Source organism: Zalophus californianus, chromosome 1 (genome assembly GCF_009762305.2).
Source record: "Zalophus californianus isolate mZalCal1 chromosome 1, mZalCal1.pri.v2, whole genome shotgun sequence".
In the NCBI taxonomy this organism is placed as follows: domain Eukaryota; kingdom Metazoa; phylum Chordata; class Mammalia; order Carnivora; family Otariidae; genus Zalophus; species Zalophus californianus.
This window is the reverse complement of record NC_045595.1, coordinates 42,562,708-42,576,850: the sequence shown is the minus strand read 5'-3', so window position 1 is coordinate 42,576,850 and position 14,143 is coordinate 42,562,708. Positions and strand designations below refer to the sequence as shown.

The 14,143-nt window shown below is 37.4% G+C and overlaps 1 pseudogene; it reads left to right on the top strand.

The window, feature by feature from the left end:
• Positions 1 to 1,769: 1,769 nt before the first annotated feature.
• On the top strand, positions 1,770 to 1,888 carry LOC113919143 (annotated as a pseudogene).
• The last annotated feature ends 12,255 nt before the right edge of the window (positions 1,889 to 14,143 follow it).

Sequence of the window (14,143 nt, the reverse complement as noted above, 5' to 3'; positions counted from 1 at the left end):
GTAAATTCCCAGTAGTGCAATTGCTGGTTTGTATGGTAGCTCTATTTTCAACTTTTTGAGGAACCTCTATACTGTTTTCCAGAGTGGCTGCACCAGCTTGCATTCCCACCAACAGTGTAGGAGGGTTCCCCTTTCTCTGATCCTCACCAATATCTGTCATTTCCTGACTTGTTCATTTTAGCCATTCTGACTGGTGTGAGGTGGCATCTCATTGAGGTTTTGATTTGGATTTCCCTTATGCCGAGCAATGTAGAGCACTTTTTCATGTGTCTGTTGGCCATTTGGATGTCTTCTTTGGAAAAATGTCTGTTCATGTCTTCTGCCCATTTCTTGATTGGATCATTTGTTCTTTGGGTGTGGAGTTTAAGAAGTTCTTTATAGATTTTGGATACTAGCCCTTTATCTGATATGTCATTTGCAAATATCTTCTCCCATTCTGTCGGTTGTCTTTTGGTTTTGTGGACTGTTTCGTTTCCTTTCCTGTGCAAAAGCTTATTATCTTGATGAAGTCCCAATAGCTCATTTTTGCCCTTGCTTCCCTTGCCTTTGGTGATGTTTCTAGGAAGAAGTTGCTGCGGCTGAGGTCGAAGAGGTTGCTGCCTGTGTTCTCCTCAAGGATTTTGATGGACTCCTGTCTCACATTTGGGTCTTTCAACCATTCTGAGTCTATTTTTGTGTGTGGTGTAAGGAAATGGTCCAGTTTCATTCTTCTGCATGTGGCTGTCCAATTTTCCCAACACCATTTGTTGAAGAGACTGTCTTTTTTCCATTGGACGTTCTTTCCTGCTTTGTCGAAGATAAGTCGACCATAGAGTTGAGGGTCCATTTCTGGGTCTCTATTCTGTTCCATTGATCTATGTGTCTCTTTTTGTGCCAGGACCATACTGTCTTGATAATTACAGCTTTGTAATAGAGCTGGAAGTCCGGAATTGTGATGTCACCGGCTTTGCTTTTCTTTTTCAACATTCCTCTGGCTATTTGGGGTCTTTTCTGGTTCCATACAAATTTTAGGAATATTTGTTCCATTTCTTAGAAAAATGTGGATGGTATTTTGATAGGGATTGCATTGAATGTGTAGATTGCTCTAGGTAGCATTGACATCTTCACAATGTTTGTTCTTCCAATCCATGAGCAGGGAACGTTTTTCCATTTCTTTGTGTCTTCCTCAATTTCTTTCATGAGTATTTTATAGTTTTCTGAGTACAGATTCTTTGCCTCTTTGGTTAGATTTATTCCTAGGTATCTTATGGTTTTGGGTGCAATTGTAAATGGGATTGACACCTTAATTTCTCTTTCTTCTGTCTTGGTGGTGTATAAAAATGCCACTGATTTCTGTGCATTGATTTTATAGCCTGCTACTTGACTGAATTCCTGTATGAGTTCTAGCAGTTTTGGGGTGGAGTCTTTGGGTTTTACACATAAAGTATCATATCATCTGCAAACAGTGAGAGTTTGACTTCTTCTTTGCTGATTTGGATGCCTTTTATTTTTCCTTTTGTTGTCTGATTGCTGTGGCTAGGACTTCTAATACTATGCTGAATAGCAGTGGTGATAGTGGACATCCCTGCCGTGTTCCTGATCTTAGGGGGAACGCTCTCAGTTTTTCCCCATCGAGAATAATATTTGCTGTGGGTTTTTCATAGATGGCTTTTATGATATTGAGGTATGTACCCTCTATCCCTATACTCTGAAGAGTTTTGATCAAAAAAGGATGCTGTACTTTGTCAAATGCTTTTTCTACATCTATTGAGAGGATCATATGGTTCTTCATCGCTTCTCAGCCTTTTGGCTAAGATCAAGTATAGTATCTGTTCTTATCTGTTTAGTATCTTGATATTTTTTAAGTGCATGTACATATAAAGACATAAACTTAGATCACTGAAACAATAGATAATTTATGATTTTCAGGGGCTTGTTTGCTTCTGTTTTGTTTTTAAATCAAAGATGCTGATTTTTACTTATCTTTTAAGTGCTAACTTTTGTCCTCTGTGATATGTGAATTTAAGACAGTTGGCCATTCATTATCTTGAAATTAGACATAACTGATTAGAAAGCAAAATGTGGGCAATACAGGGAGAAAGCAGGCTATTAGAAACAGAAAAGAAAAGGGACTTAAATTCCAGTCACTACACCCTGGATGTGAAATTAGAGATATATACTGATATAATCCATCATGGTTTAACCCAGTGACTTGGGACCAGCTCAGAAGAACAAGAATTTGTGGTGGCTGAGCCAGCAGAGTTCTCTTGCTAAAACTCCTCCAAACCCAGTCTTACCAACTCCGTCATTGTGTGTTGTAGAGTAAGGATAGAACACGGGACTCTATTACTGATGCTTTATATGCACTACTCTGCCTGGGGCTTCAATCAGCAAGATTAACCCAGTAGCAGTAGACAAGTGTGAAGCTCTACATGACCAGCCTTTGACAGTAACACTGGGTGCATTGAAAAAGAATGGCACTGGTGCACTATTCAGACACAGATCTTTCTGTGTTTGGCAAAACGGCACAGAAGCAATACCAGATTCTTTTCTAGCATAGCAGATAGGGCAATCTAATGATTACCTGAAAAAAAAAAACACTAAATAAAAAGATAAGTGACTATATATATATACATCCTGCATTAGTGGAACACACCAAAATGGTTCTGTGTATTTAAATTTCACCAAAATAGATATATAGAATGGAATATTACCAAGTCATAAAAAGGAACGAGGGGTTGCCATTTGCAAAAACATGGACGGACCTAGAGGGTATTATGCTAAGTGAATTAAGTCAGACAAAGATAAATACCAAATAGTTCCACTTATATGTGGAATCTAAAAACAAAACAAATGATTATAAATCAACTAACCAACAACAACAACAAGCAGAAACAGACCCGTAAGTACAGAGAACAAACTGATGGTTGCCAGAGAAGACAGGGGTTGGGGAATGGGCAACTGGGTGAAGGGGAGTGGGAGGTACAAAATTCCAGTTATGGAATAAGCCATAGGGATGAAAGGTACAGCATAGGGAATATAGTCAATGTTATTGTAATAACATCGTATGGTGACAGGGTAGCAACACTTGTGGTGAGCATAGCATAATATATAAAGTTGTTGAATCACTTTGTTGTACACCTGAAACTAATGTAATGATGTATGTCAACTATACTTCAATTAAAAAAAAATTCACTAAGATGGAAACACACGGATTATACTATTTTCTACCTTCTCTTTTTTCCACTTACTACATCATCAGCATTTTCTAGTCTCTATCTTTTCATACATACTCATTAATAATGACAAGGAACTGTTTTTTTAGTCCAGGCTTCTTTTTCCTCTAAACCTTAATATCATGCTGCCATACCATCCAGGCTTTATGAAAAATAATTTCCATTAACTTGACAGGTCATTGTCTTGTCAATTTCAGGTAATTAAGGACTAGCCATTGGTCCCTGTACCTATTGTGTAATCTCTTTTGTCTCATCAGATTCATGAATTTTACAGTGTTTGCCAGGCTATGGTAGGCTTAATTAAAATCAATGGAGTTGAAAGTCTGTGCTTTCTCTCTCTCTCTCTAAAGGATTCCATTTTCCAAAACACCATAAGCAAATACACTGGCATGTGGATTTTTCTGTAGCTGTGTAACAGTCACCCACACTCAACTGTATATATTTAGATCCCAGCGAAACTGCTTAATTTTGCATTTGCTAGCTAACCAGCAAACTCCAGGTTTTTTCCATCAGAGGGGGAAGCTAACCCACGGATTCTGCACGCAGAAGTAGTCCAATTACTAGTAACTACCCTCAACAAAAGGCTCATAAGATGAATCAGTCCAATGTTATCACCTTCCCCCAAGCTGAGTTACAGTGTTCAGTTCTCCAAATGTGAAGTAGCTGGCAAAGATGCTGTTACTGTGGTTGTTTTCTAGATTTAAACTGGGAAGGTGGAAGCTGGAACCAAGGGGAAAAATTTCCAACTAATGAAGTGTCAAATTAACATAAGACTTTCAAAGGCATCAACTATAACATTTCTGTAATTGGCACTGGCATCAACTGATATCCCTTTGATTTTCTCCACAAAGAGGATAAAGACTGAACTGGCAAAATTAGCAGCTCAGATATATCCTGCCCTTTTAAAAGGCTGGAAGCCTTGTCTAAGACAACATCATGAGCATTTTTCCATTTCCAACAGAAAAACAGTATGCTTGCAATCTGGCAGATTGTACGACTAAAATACAGAAACTTAAAAACAATAATTGGTAACTCCGATTTTGCCACACTCCAGGGAAACCCCAGTTTCCTTGAGGGTTATAACACTAAAATATCTATTTGAACTTATAAATATTTAAGTTATGCATATGTATTTTAAAGCATATATTACAATAAAGCAAGTACATATTGAAATAGATTATTTGTAGTAAAGAGAAAATCCAAAGATGTTAATGACATAATAAGATGTAAAAAAAGGATCACTGTTAGTTTTTATGCATTTTGAGCAACTCATACACCTGTTTATCTTCACCTTAATCCTTTCAGAAAAAAGTAACATATATTCAGTACAAAGAACTCATGTAAATTTTCCAGAATATATGGATCAAGTCTACCTAGAAGCATACCAGACATCATAGATAGCATTATATTTGGCTAATCCTGTTCTAAATATTAATCTAAAATAGTTCTAAATATGTCTAATATCATTCTACTTCAGAACTATTAGGGATTTTTAAATTTTGAAATAATAGAACTTTTAACGTGGAGCACTGGGTGTTATGCACAAACAATGAATCATGGAACACTACATCAAAAACTAATGATGTAATGTATGGTGATTAACATAACAATAAAAATAATAAAATAATAAAACTTTTAATAGCAAATACACGGCTGCCATTTTGAGGCCGTATCTCCTTTACTATATGTTAATTTATTATACAATTAAAATATGTTGAGGTCAAAGGTCAAATGTTACAACCAAAGTGATATTACTACCTGGGAAGTAATGCACCTGCAGTTACAAATTTTTGACTGAGGTGGATATTGTCTTGTTCTCCCAAACAAAGATATATTGTTACCAGCAATGCCTGTTACACAGAATGTTGAGAACATTGTCAAATAGATACTGAAATAACTCTTGTTGTAAGTAGTTTGTAAAATTTCAAGATAGTTCTGAAAACATTATATTTATCCAAACTGAATGTTTGAGAAAGTGCATCCAGGAAAATAAACAGTTCTACTCAAATGGCATCCCAATGATAAAGAGTCAAAAAACGAGGCCAGTTGTAACTATGGCTACTTTCCAAACACTGTGTCATTCTCTAGTGGTGATTCCACTATTGTTTATCAATAAATAATACAGTTAATGCAATTTTGAGTCCTTCCATCTCTGCCAATGATCCTAATGTGAAAAATTTACTCTTTAACATAAAAATAAGAATGACTGCTCCAGACTATACTCTCATTCAATGCTTAAATCCATTTGACAGTGTCTTCACTGAGTGGTTTACCAGACTGCGTGAAAAGCGCAAAAAGTAAATGTTAAATACCTCCCAAGATTATCCATTCATTCTGATAATATCTGGGAGCTATAGATTTTGGATATTAGCCCTTTATCTGATATGTCATTTGCAAATATCTTCTCCCATTCTGTTGGTTGTCTTTTGGTTGTGTTGACTGTTTCCTTTTCTGTGCAAAAGCTTTTTATCTTGATGAAATCCTAATAGTTCATTTTTGCCCTTGCTTCCCTTGCCTTTGGCAATGTGTCTAGGAAGAAGTTGCTGTAGCTGAGGTCAAAGAGGTTGCTGCCTGTGATCTCAAGGATTTTAATGGATTCCCGTCTCACATTGAGGCCTTTCATCCATTTTGAGTCTATTTATTTTATTTTATTTTATTACGTTATGTTAATCACCCTACATTACATCATTAGTTTTTGATGTAGTGTTCCATGATTCATTGTTTGCGTATAACACCCAGTGATCCATTCAGTACGTGCCCTCTTTAATACCCATCACCAGGCTAACCCATCCCTCCACACCTCTCTCCTCTAGAACCCTCAGTTTGTTTCTCAGAGTCGATAGTCTCTCACAGTTTGTCTCCCCCTCCGAATCCCCCCCTTCATTTCTCCCTTCCTACTATCTTCTATTTTTTTTTTAACATATAATGTATTATTTGTTTCAGAGGTACAGGTCTGTGATTCATCAGTCTTACACAATTCACAGCGCTCACCATAGCACATACCCTCCCCAATGTCTATCACCCAGCCACCCCATCCCTACCACCCCCCACCACTCCAGCAACCCTCAGTTTGTTTCCTGAGATTGAGAATTCCCCATATCAGTGAGATCATATGATACATGTCTTTCTCTAATTGACTTATTTTGCTTAGCATAATACCCTCTAGTTCCATCCACATTGTTGCAAATTGCAAGATTTCATTTTTTGATGGCTGCATAATATTCCATTGTGTATATATACCACATTTCTTTATATATTCATCTGTCGATGGACATCTTGGCTCTTTCCATAGTTTGGCTATTGTAGACATTGCTGCTATAAACATTGGGGTGCACGTGCCCTTTTGGATCACTACATTCGTATCTTTGGGGTAAATTCCCAGTAGTGCAATTGCTGGGTTGTAGGGTAGCTCTATTCTCAACTTTTTGAGGAACCTCCATGCTGTTTTCCAGAGTGGCTGCACCAGCTTGCATTCCCACCAACAGTGTAGGAGGGTTCCCCTTTCTTTGCATCCTCGCCAATATCTGTCATTTCCTGACTTGTTAATTTCAACCATTCTGACTGGTGTGAGGTGGTATCTCATTGAGGTTTTGATTTGGAGTTCCATGATGCCGAGCAATATGGAGTAGTACATTTTCATGTGTCTGTTGGCCATTTGGATGTCTTCTTTGGAAAAATGTCTGTTCATGTCTTCTGCCCATTTCTTGATTGGATCATTTGTTCTTTGGGTGTGGAGTTTAAGAAGTTCTTTATAGATTTTGGATACTAGCCCTTTATCTGATATGTCATTTGCAAATATCTTCTCCCATTCTGTCAGTTGTCTTTTGGTTTTGCTGACTGTTTTCCTTTCCTGTGCAAAAGCTTATTATCTTGATGAAGTCCCAATAGCTCATTTTTGCCCTTGCTTCCCTTGCCTTTGGTGATGTTTCTAGGAAGAAGTTGCTGCGGCTGAGGTCGAAGAGGTTGCTGCCTGTGTTCTCCTCAAGGATTTTGATGGACTCCTGTCTCACATTTGGGTCTTTCAACCATTTTGAGTCTATTTTTGTGTGTGGTGTAAGGAAATGGTCCAGTTTCATTCTTCTGCATGTGGCTGTCCAATTTTCCCAAAACCATTTGTCGAAGAGACTATCTTTTTTCCCTTGGATGTTCTTACCTGCTTTGTTGAAATTGAGTTAACCATAGATTTGAGGGTCCATTTCTGGGCTCTCTATTCTGTTCCACTGATCTATGTGTCTGTTTTTGTGCCAGGACCATACTGTCTTGATGATGATGACAGCTTTGTAATAGAGCTGGAAGTCCGGAATTGTGATGCCACCAGCTTTGCTTTTCTTTTCAACATTCCTCTGGCTATTTGGGGTCTCTTCTGGTTCCATACAAATTTTAGGATTATTTGTTCCATTTCTGTGAAAAAAAGTTGATGGTAATTTGACAGGGATTGTATTAAGTGTGTAGATTGCTCTAGGCAGCATAGACATTTTCACAATATTTGTTCTTCCAATCCATGAGCATGGAACGTTTTTCCATTTCTTTGTGTCTTCCTCAATTTCTTTCATGAGTATTCTAAAGTTTTAGAGTACAGATTCTTTGCCTCTTTGGTTAGATTTATTCCTAGGTATCTTATGGTTTTGGGTGGAATTGTAAAGGGGATCGACTCCTTAATTTCTTTCTTCTGTCTTGTTGTTGGTGTATAAAAATGCCACTGATTTCTGTGCATTGATTTTATATCCTGCCACTTTACTGAATTCCTGTATGAGTTCTAGCAGTTTTGGGGTGGAGTCTTTGGGTTTTACACAAAAATATCATATCATCTATAAAGAACTTATCAAACTCAACACCCAAAGAACAAATGATCCAATCAAGAAATGGGCAGAAGACATGAACAGACGTTTTTCCAAAGAAGACATCCAAATGGCCAACAGACATATGAAAAAGTGCTCAACATCACTCGACATCAGGGAAATCCAAATCAAAACCTCAATGAGATACCACCTCACACCAGTCAGAATGGCTAAAATTAACAAGTCAGGAAATGACAGATACCGGCGAGGATGCGGAAAAAGGGGAACCCTCCTACACTGTTGGTGGGAATGCAAGCTGGTGCAGCCACTCTGGAAGACATTATAGAGGTTCCTCAAAAAGTTGAAATTAGACCTGCCCTATGACTGAAAAATTGCACTACTGGATATTTACCCCAAAGATACAAAGGTAGTGAGCCAAAGGGGCACATGCACCCCGATGTTTATAGCAGCAATGTCCACAATAGCCAAACTTGGAAAGAGCTAGATGTCCATCAACAGATGAATGGATAAAGCAGATGTGGTGTGTACACACACACACACACACACACACACACACACAGACATACACACACACACACAAATGGAGTATTATGCAGCCATCAAAAAATGAAATCTTGCCATTTGCAATGACGTAGATCGAACTAAAGGATATTATGCTAAGCGAAATAAGTCAATCAGAGAAAGACATGTATCATATGATCTCACTGATATGAAGAACTTGAGAAACAAGACAGAGGATCATAGAGAAAGGGAGGGGAAAATGAAACAAGACAAACCAGAGAGGGAGACAAACCGTAAGAGGCTCTTAACCATAGGAAACAAACAGGGTTGCTGGAGTGGAGGGTGATGGGAGGGATGGAGTGGTTGGGTGATAGATTTTGGGGAGGGTATATGCTATGGTGAGCCCTGTGAATTGTGTAAGACTGATGAATCACAGACCCATACCCCTGAAACAAATAATACATTATATGTTAGTAAAAAAATAAAAATAAGAAAATATCTGGGAGTAAGGAAAAAAATACCCTGACTTGACTTGAATTTTATATCCTTAGATTTTTCTTTCATGGCCCATGGGGCCACAAAGAAAAAATATTAATCTATTTCCATAAGTACTTTAGGTATTTGACATTATCATTTCTGCCCTCGCTCCCACTTAGATTTTCTATTTTCCATATTAAACATAACCATTTCTGTCAACAAAACTTAATGCAGCATAATTTTTAGTAACTATTATTTAGTAACTATATTTTAGTAACTATTTAGTAATTATTCTAGTCAGTGTTTCTACATACCTATAAAAGTGGGATTCCTGCATTTAAACATACCACCTGGCCTGCACAAAGTGACAGAGCTATAAACCGGCAACAGACATTCAAGAAGTATATTTTGTGTGCCACACACTTCATGGGGATCTAGGCAGACAAAATTACTACCAGACTGTAAGTTCCTTGAGTGTGGGGCTTTGTTTGGTTCACAGAGTTTACTGAATACACATGTTAGTGGAACGAAGATACAGATCGTGCCCTTCAGGACAAATAACAGGAGAGTTAAATGTATAACAATCAAGTGTTATTCAGCATGAGATATCATAACAAGTAGAAGGAAAGCACAACTCTTAACATTTGAACTGAGGATTTAAGGAATTTTAGAAATGAGTAGGGGTATATATATCCAGTATGAAAAGGAAAGATAGGCATTAGGTATGAATGAGGTAGTACAAAGTCTGAGTGAAAAGCACATGCTTGAGAAATTCCTCAGAGAAATGCTTATGAAAGAAAAGACATTTCGAGTGTTGGGGGAAAACATATATTGTTCAAAAAGTGTTTAGTAGTGTTGAAATAGTTAACTCTGCTCTTGAAATAAGAAGTCTCCATTTCATATCACTATTTACACAGACCAGTACCAAAAATGGAACACACATACACACACATATACAGTATGCATATATACAAACACACATATACACCCCTATGTGTACGTGTGTGTGTCTTTGTTTAGAATTTTTAGAAAATGGAGAATTATTTTAAAAAGGTATTCTTTGTGTTCTAATCTTAAAAAAGATATTTTACTACTCTATTTACTACATATTACTACATATAGTATACTACTATGTTTACTATATGTAGAAAGAGATTATAATCAGTGTTAAAACACAGTAGTGTTTGAGGCTGAAAGACAAGTTTGGAGGAAAATACTTATAACATATATAAGAAATAAAGCAAATTTCCTTTATGTAAGAATACCTACAAATTGGGGTGCCTGGGTGGCTCAGTTGTTTAAGTGTCTGACTCTTGGTTTCAGCTCAGGTCATGATCTCAGTGTTGTGGGATCAAGCCCTGTATCAGGCTCCACACTCAGTGGAGAGTCTGCTTGAGATTCTCTCCCTTTCCCTCTACCCCTCCCCCTGCTTGCACACTCATTCACACACTCTCTCTCTCTCAAATAAATAAACTTTTCAAAAAAAAAAAGAATACCTACAAAATAATAAGAAAATGAAACATTTTAGAATTGTGGGCAAAATATATATACATGCATTTTATATAAGATATATAAATGACCTATAATCTTATGAAAATGTTTGAATTTTCTGGTTATAATATGAAGGTTTATTAAAATAATAATTACAAGACTTTCAGTTTGCAATCTTTTGGATAGAAGTCATCATTCTATCCTATCAAAAAAATCAAAGTAAACAAAGTGAAAAATCAATAACTCTTCTTAGATCCTTAAGAACAATGAGGTCACAGGGCAAACTACTGCTCACAAAAGTGGAGACACCAGACAAATACAGAGAATCACAGCTTAGAGAAGCAGAAACCCATAAGCAGAAACCTCCACAGGACCCAGTTACAGAATAGGAAAGCCTAAACTATAATCAATGAATTGCTGGAGGTTCAGGATGTTTAACTCTCAGAGTTAACAACCCCAATGGGCCCAGTCAATGCGCGGCCCACCTACTTCTGTGAATTTTACCTATGAGACCTGGACTAGAATCTCACAGTTAATATAGAGGAAAATCCCCTAGTACTTCTGGCAGAGTGAGAGGAGAAGGAACTATTTTGAAGTATGCCAGAACATTCTGTTCTTTGTAACATTATCTGCCCTCAAGAGAAACTATTTTACCAGAATCTAAACTATTATGTTTGTTTGTCTGTTTGTTTGTTTTCAGAGCCTAATCAACCTGGGGAAAGAAAAATACCCAATTTCAACCACTCTAGCCTTGCATATGGAGGAAGGGAAATGCTCAATTCCAACCTCCTATAACCTTTCTCATAGAAGAAAGGAAATACACAACTCCAGGCCACTCTCAGCCTTCCTGCCCCATGTAGGGGATGGGAGAAGACAATAACTGAGAAGTACATGTTAAGATCATAGTCCAGGAGCACAGGCTCACTTAAAGACTGAAAGACTGAATCACAGGAATATAGAATGCTTCCCTCCTCACACTTCACCACCTATTTACATTAGCTCCTTTTACCTGGTACATCATGACTGTCTTTGAAGAAAAAATTACAAGACATACTGAAAGGCAGAAAATGAAGAGAGAGAGCAAGCATGAGAACCAGACTCAGATATGTCAGGGGTGTTAGAATGGTCAGATTGAGAATTTACCACAATTGCAAATAATATGCTAAGGGATCTAGGTCATAAAGTAGACAGTATGCAAGAACAAATGGACAATATAATGGAGAGGTGGAAATCCTAATGAAGAAAAATACTAGATATCAAAAACACCAAAAGAGAAATGAAAATGCCTTTGATGGGCTCATTAAAAAATTGGATATGGTTGAGGAAAGAATCTCTGAGCATAAAGATACCTTTGTAGAAACTGCCAAGACCAAAAAAAAAAGAAAGGAAGAATAGATTTATAAAAAAGAAGAACAGAACAAGAAGAGCAGAATATTGCAAAACGTTTAACACATATGCAACAGGAATACCGGAAGAAGAAAGACAGGAAGGAACCGAAGTATTTGATGTAATAATATATAAGAATCTCCCCAAATTAATGTCACATACCAAACTCCAGATCCAGGAAGCTCAGGAACACCAAGCAGGATAAATGATAAACATCTACACCTAGTCAAAATGCAGAAAATAAAGCTAAAGGAAAGAAAGAAGCTAGAGGGTGGGGGATAGGGGTTGGGGGGAAACCTTACCTATACAGGAGCAAAAATAAGAACTGCATCTAACTTCTCCTCAGAAACTATGCAAGCAGGAAGAGAGTTAAGTGGGATATTTAAAACCCACTAACCTAGGATTCTTAAACTTGCAAAATTATCCTTTAAAAATGAAGGGCATAAACAGGCAGAGCACAGAAGATTTTTAGGGTGGTGAAAATACTCTGTATAATACTATAATGAAGGATACATGTCATTATACATTTGTCCAACTGCAGAGAATGTGGAATGCCAAGAGTGAGCCTTAAGGTAAGCCATGGATTGTAGGTGAGTATGATGTGTCAGTGAAGGTTCATTAATTATAACAAATGTACCACCTGTGAGGGGATGTTGATCATGGAGGAGGTAATGCATGCATGGGGTCAGGAGCTATGTAATAAATGTCTACACCTTCATCTCAATTTGCTGTGAACCTAAAACTGCTCTTAGATAACTGGCTTTCACATGTGTTGTGTACATTATCAATTCCTAATAACGAGTAAAACATGGAATGTAAATTTTAAATTTATCTTTTACACATTGGAAGAGAAAAGGATGGTTTTAATTCCCAAAGTCTCTTCTTAATGAAGCAAGTTTTACATTCTAACCATGAGGCATATTAAATAGCTGTTCATTTGAAAAGAGAACATTTAATAGCAAATACAATCCTTAGGGAGTGTCTTTCAAAACCAGTTGTATGTGTGTATAATTGCATGTTATTTTTTCAGATTTTACATTATAATTAACACCAACACCCTTTAGGGGTAAAATAACAGGACTGTGACAACCCATGTTGATTAAAATAAACACATGAGGCAACACAGCAGAGAAAAATAGGCAAAGTGAAGTGTAATTGTTCCACTTATAAAGTAAAGCCCACTTTATAGGATGGTTGGACTAATTTATTTCTGCAGCTTATTTACTGAAATGTATGACCACATGTACATTGTGAGACAAATATAGTATCCCTCATGATCAAGTGAGCTGTCAATACAAACAGTAAAGATTGATACAATCTCAGTGCCCCACATAAAAGTCTCCACTTAAAATAGAATAGATATTATGGTAGTGGATGCCCTCCAACACTCAACCAACAGAGGAGAATGCAAAACATCCTTTCCTAACCTTCCTCTTATTTATTTATCATCCCTAGCAAAATGTTCCAAGTTCCTGTCAAGCCTCCACCAATTTCTGAAATTACAGTTATAATTGAGAATATCTGTTATTCTGGCACCTATACATAGAATGGACTCAAGATGCCAGTATTGGTTGTCACCATTCTTTTTTTTTTTTTTAAAGATTTTATTTATTTATTTGACAGAGAGAGACACAGCAAGAGCAGGAACATAAGCAGGGGGAGTGGGAGAGGGAGAAGCAGGTCTCCTGCTGAGCAAGGAGCCTGATGCGGGACTCGATCCCAGGACCCTGGGATCATGACCTGAGCCGAAGGCAGACGCTTAACGACTGAGCCACCCAGGCGCCCGGTTGTCACCATTCTTGAATGAAGACAAAATCAATTTTAAATCTTCACACTGTTTTCTGGCTATTCATTGTCATAATGACTGCTAGTCATTATATTAGTCACTACTATTTCTACTTGGTTTCCTTGAATATCATTCTCTCTTAGTTCTTCTCTGACCTCTTGGGCTCTTTTCTTTTAAACACCCTTGCTGGACCCAGCTCATCTTGCTGTCTTTTTTAAATTGAAGTGCCTGAATTCTTGGTCTTCCTTTTGTACCTCTGTGCTTTCATCAACTTTCCTGGCTCAATGTTTTCTATACACTGGCAACTTCCACATTTATATCTCCAGATAGGACCTCTCCTAGGAATGCTAGGCTCATACATGTATCTATTTCCTTGTTTCTTCCACTTTGATGTTGAACAGACACGTAAAACTTAACAAGTCCAAAACTCAGGTCCTGATTTTTCACCTTTAAAACCAGCCAATCCCATATTCTTCCCACAACTCAGT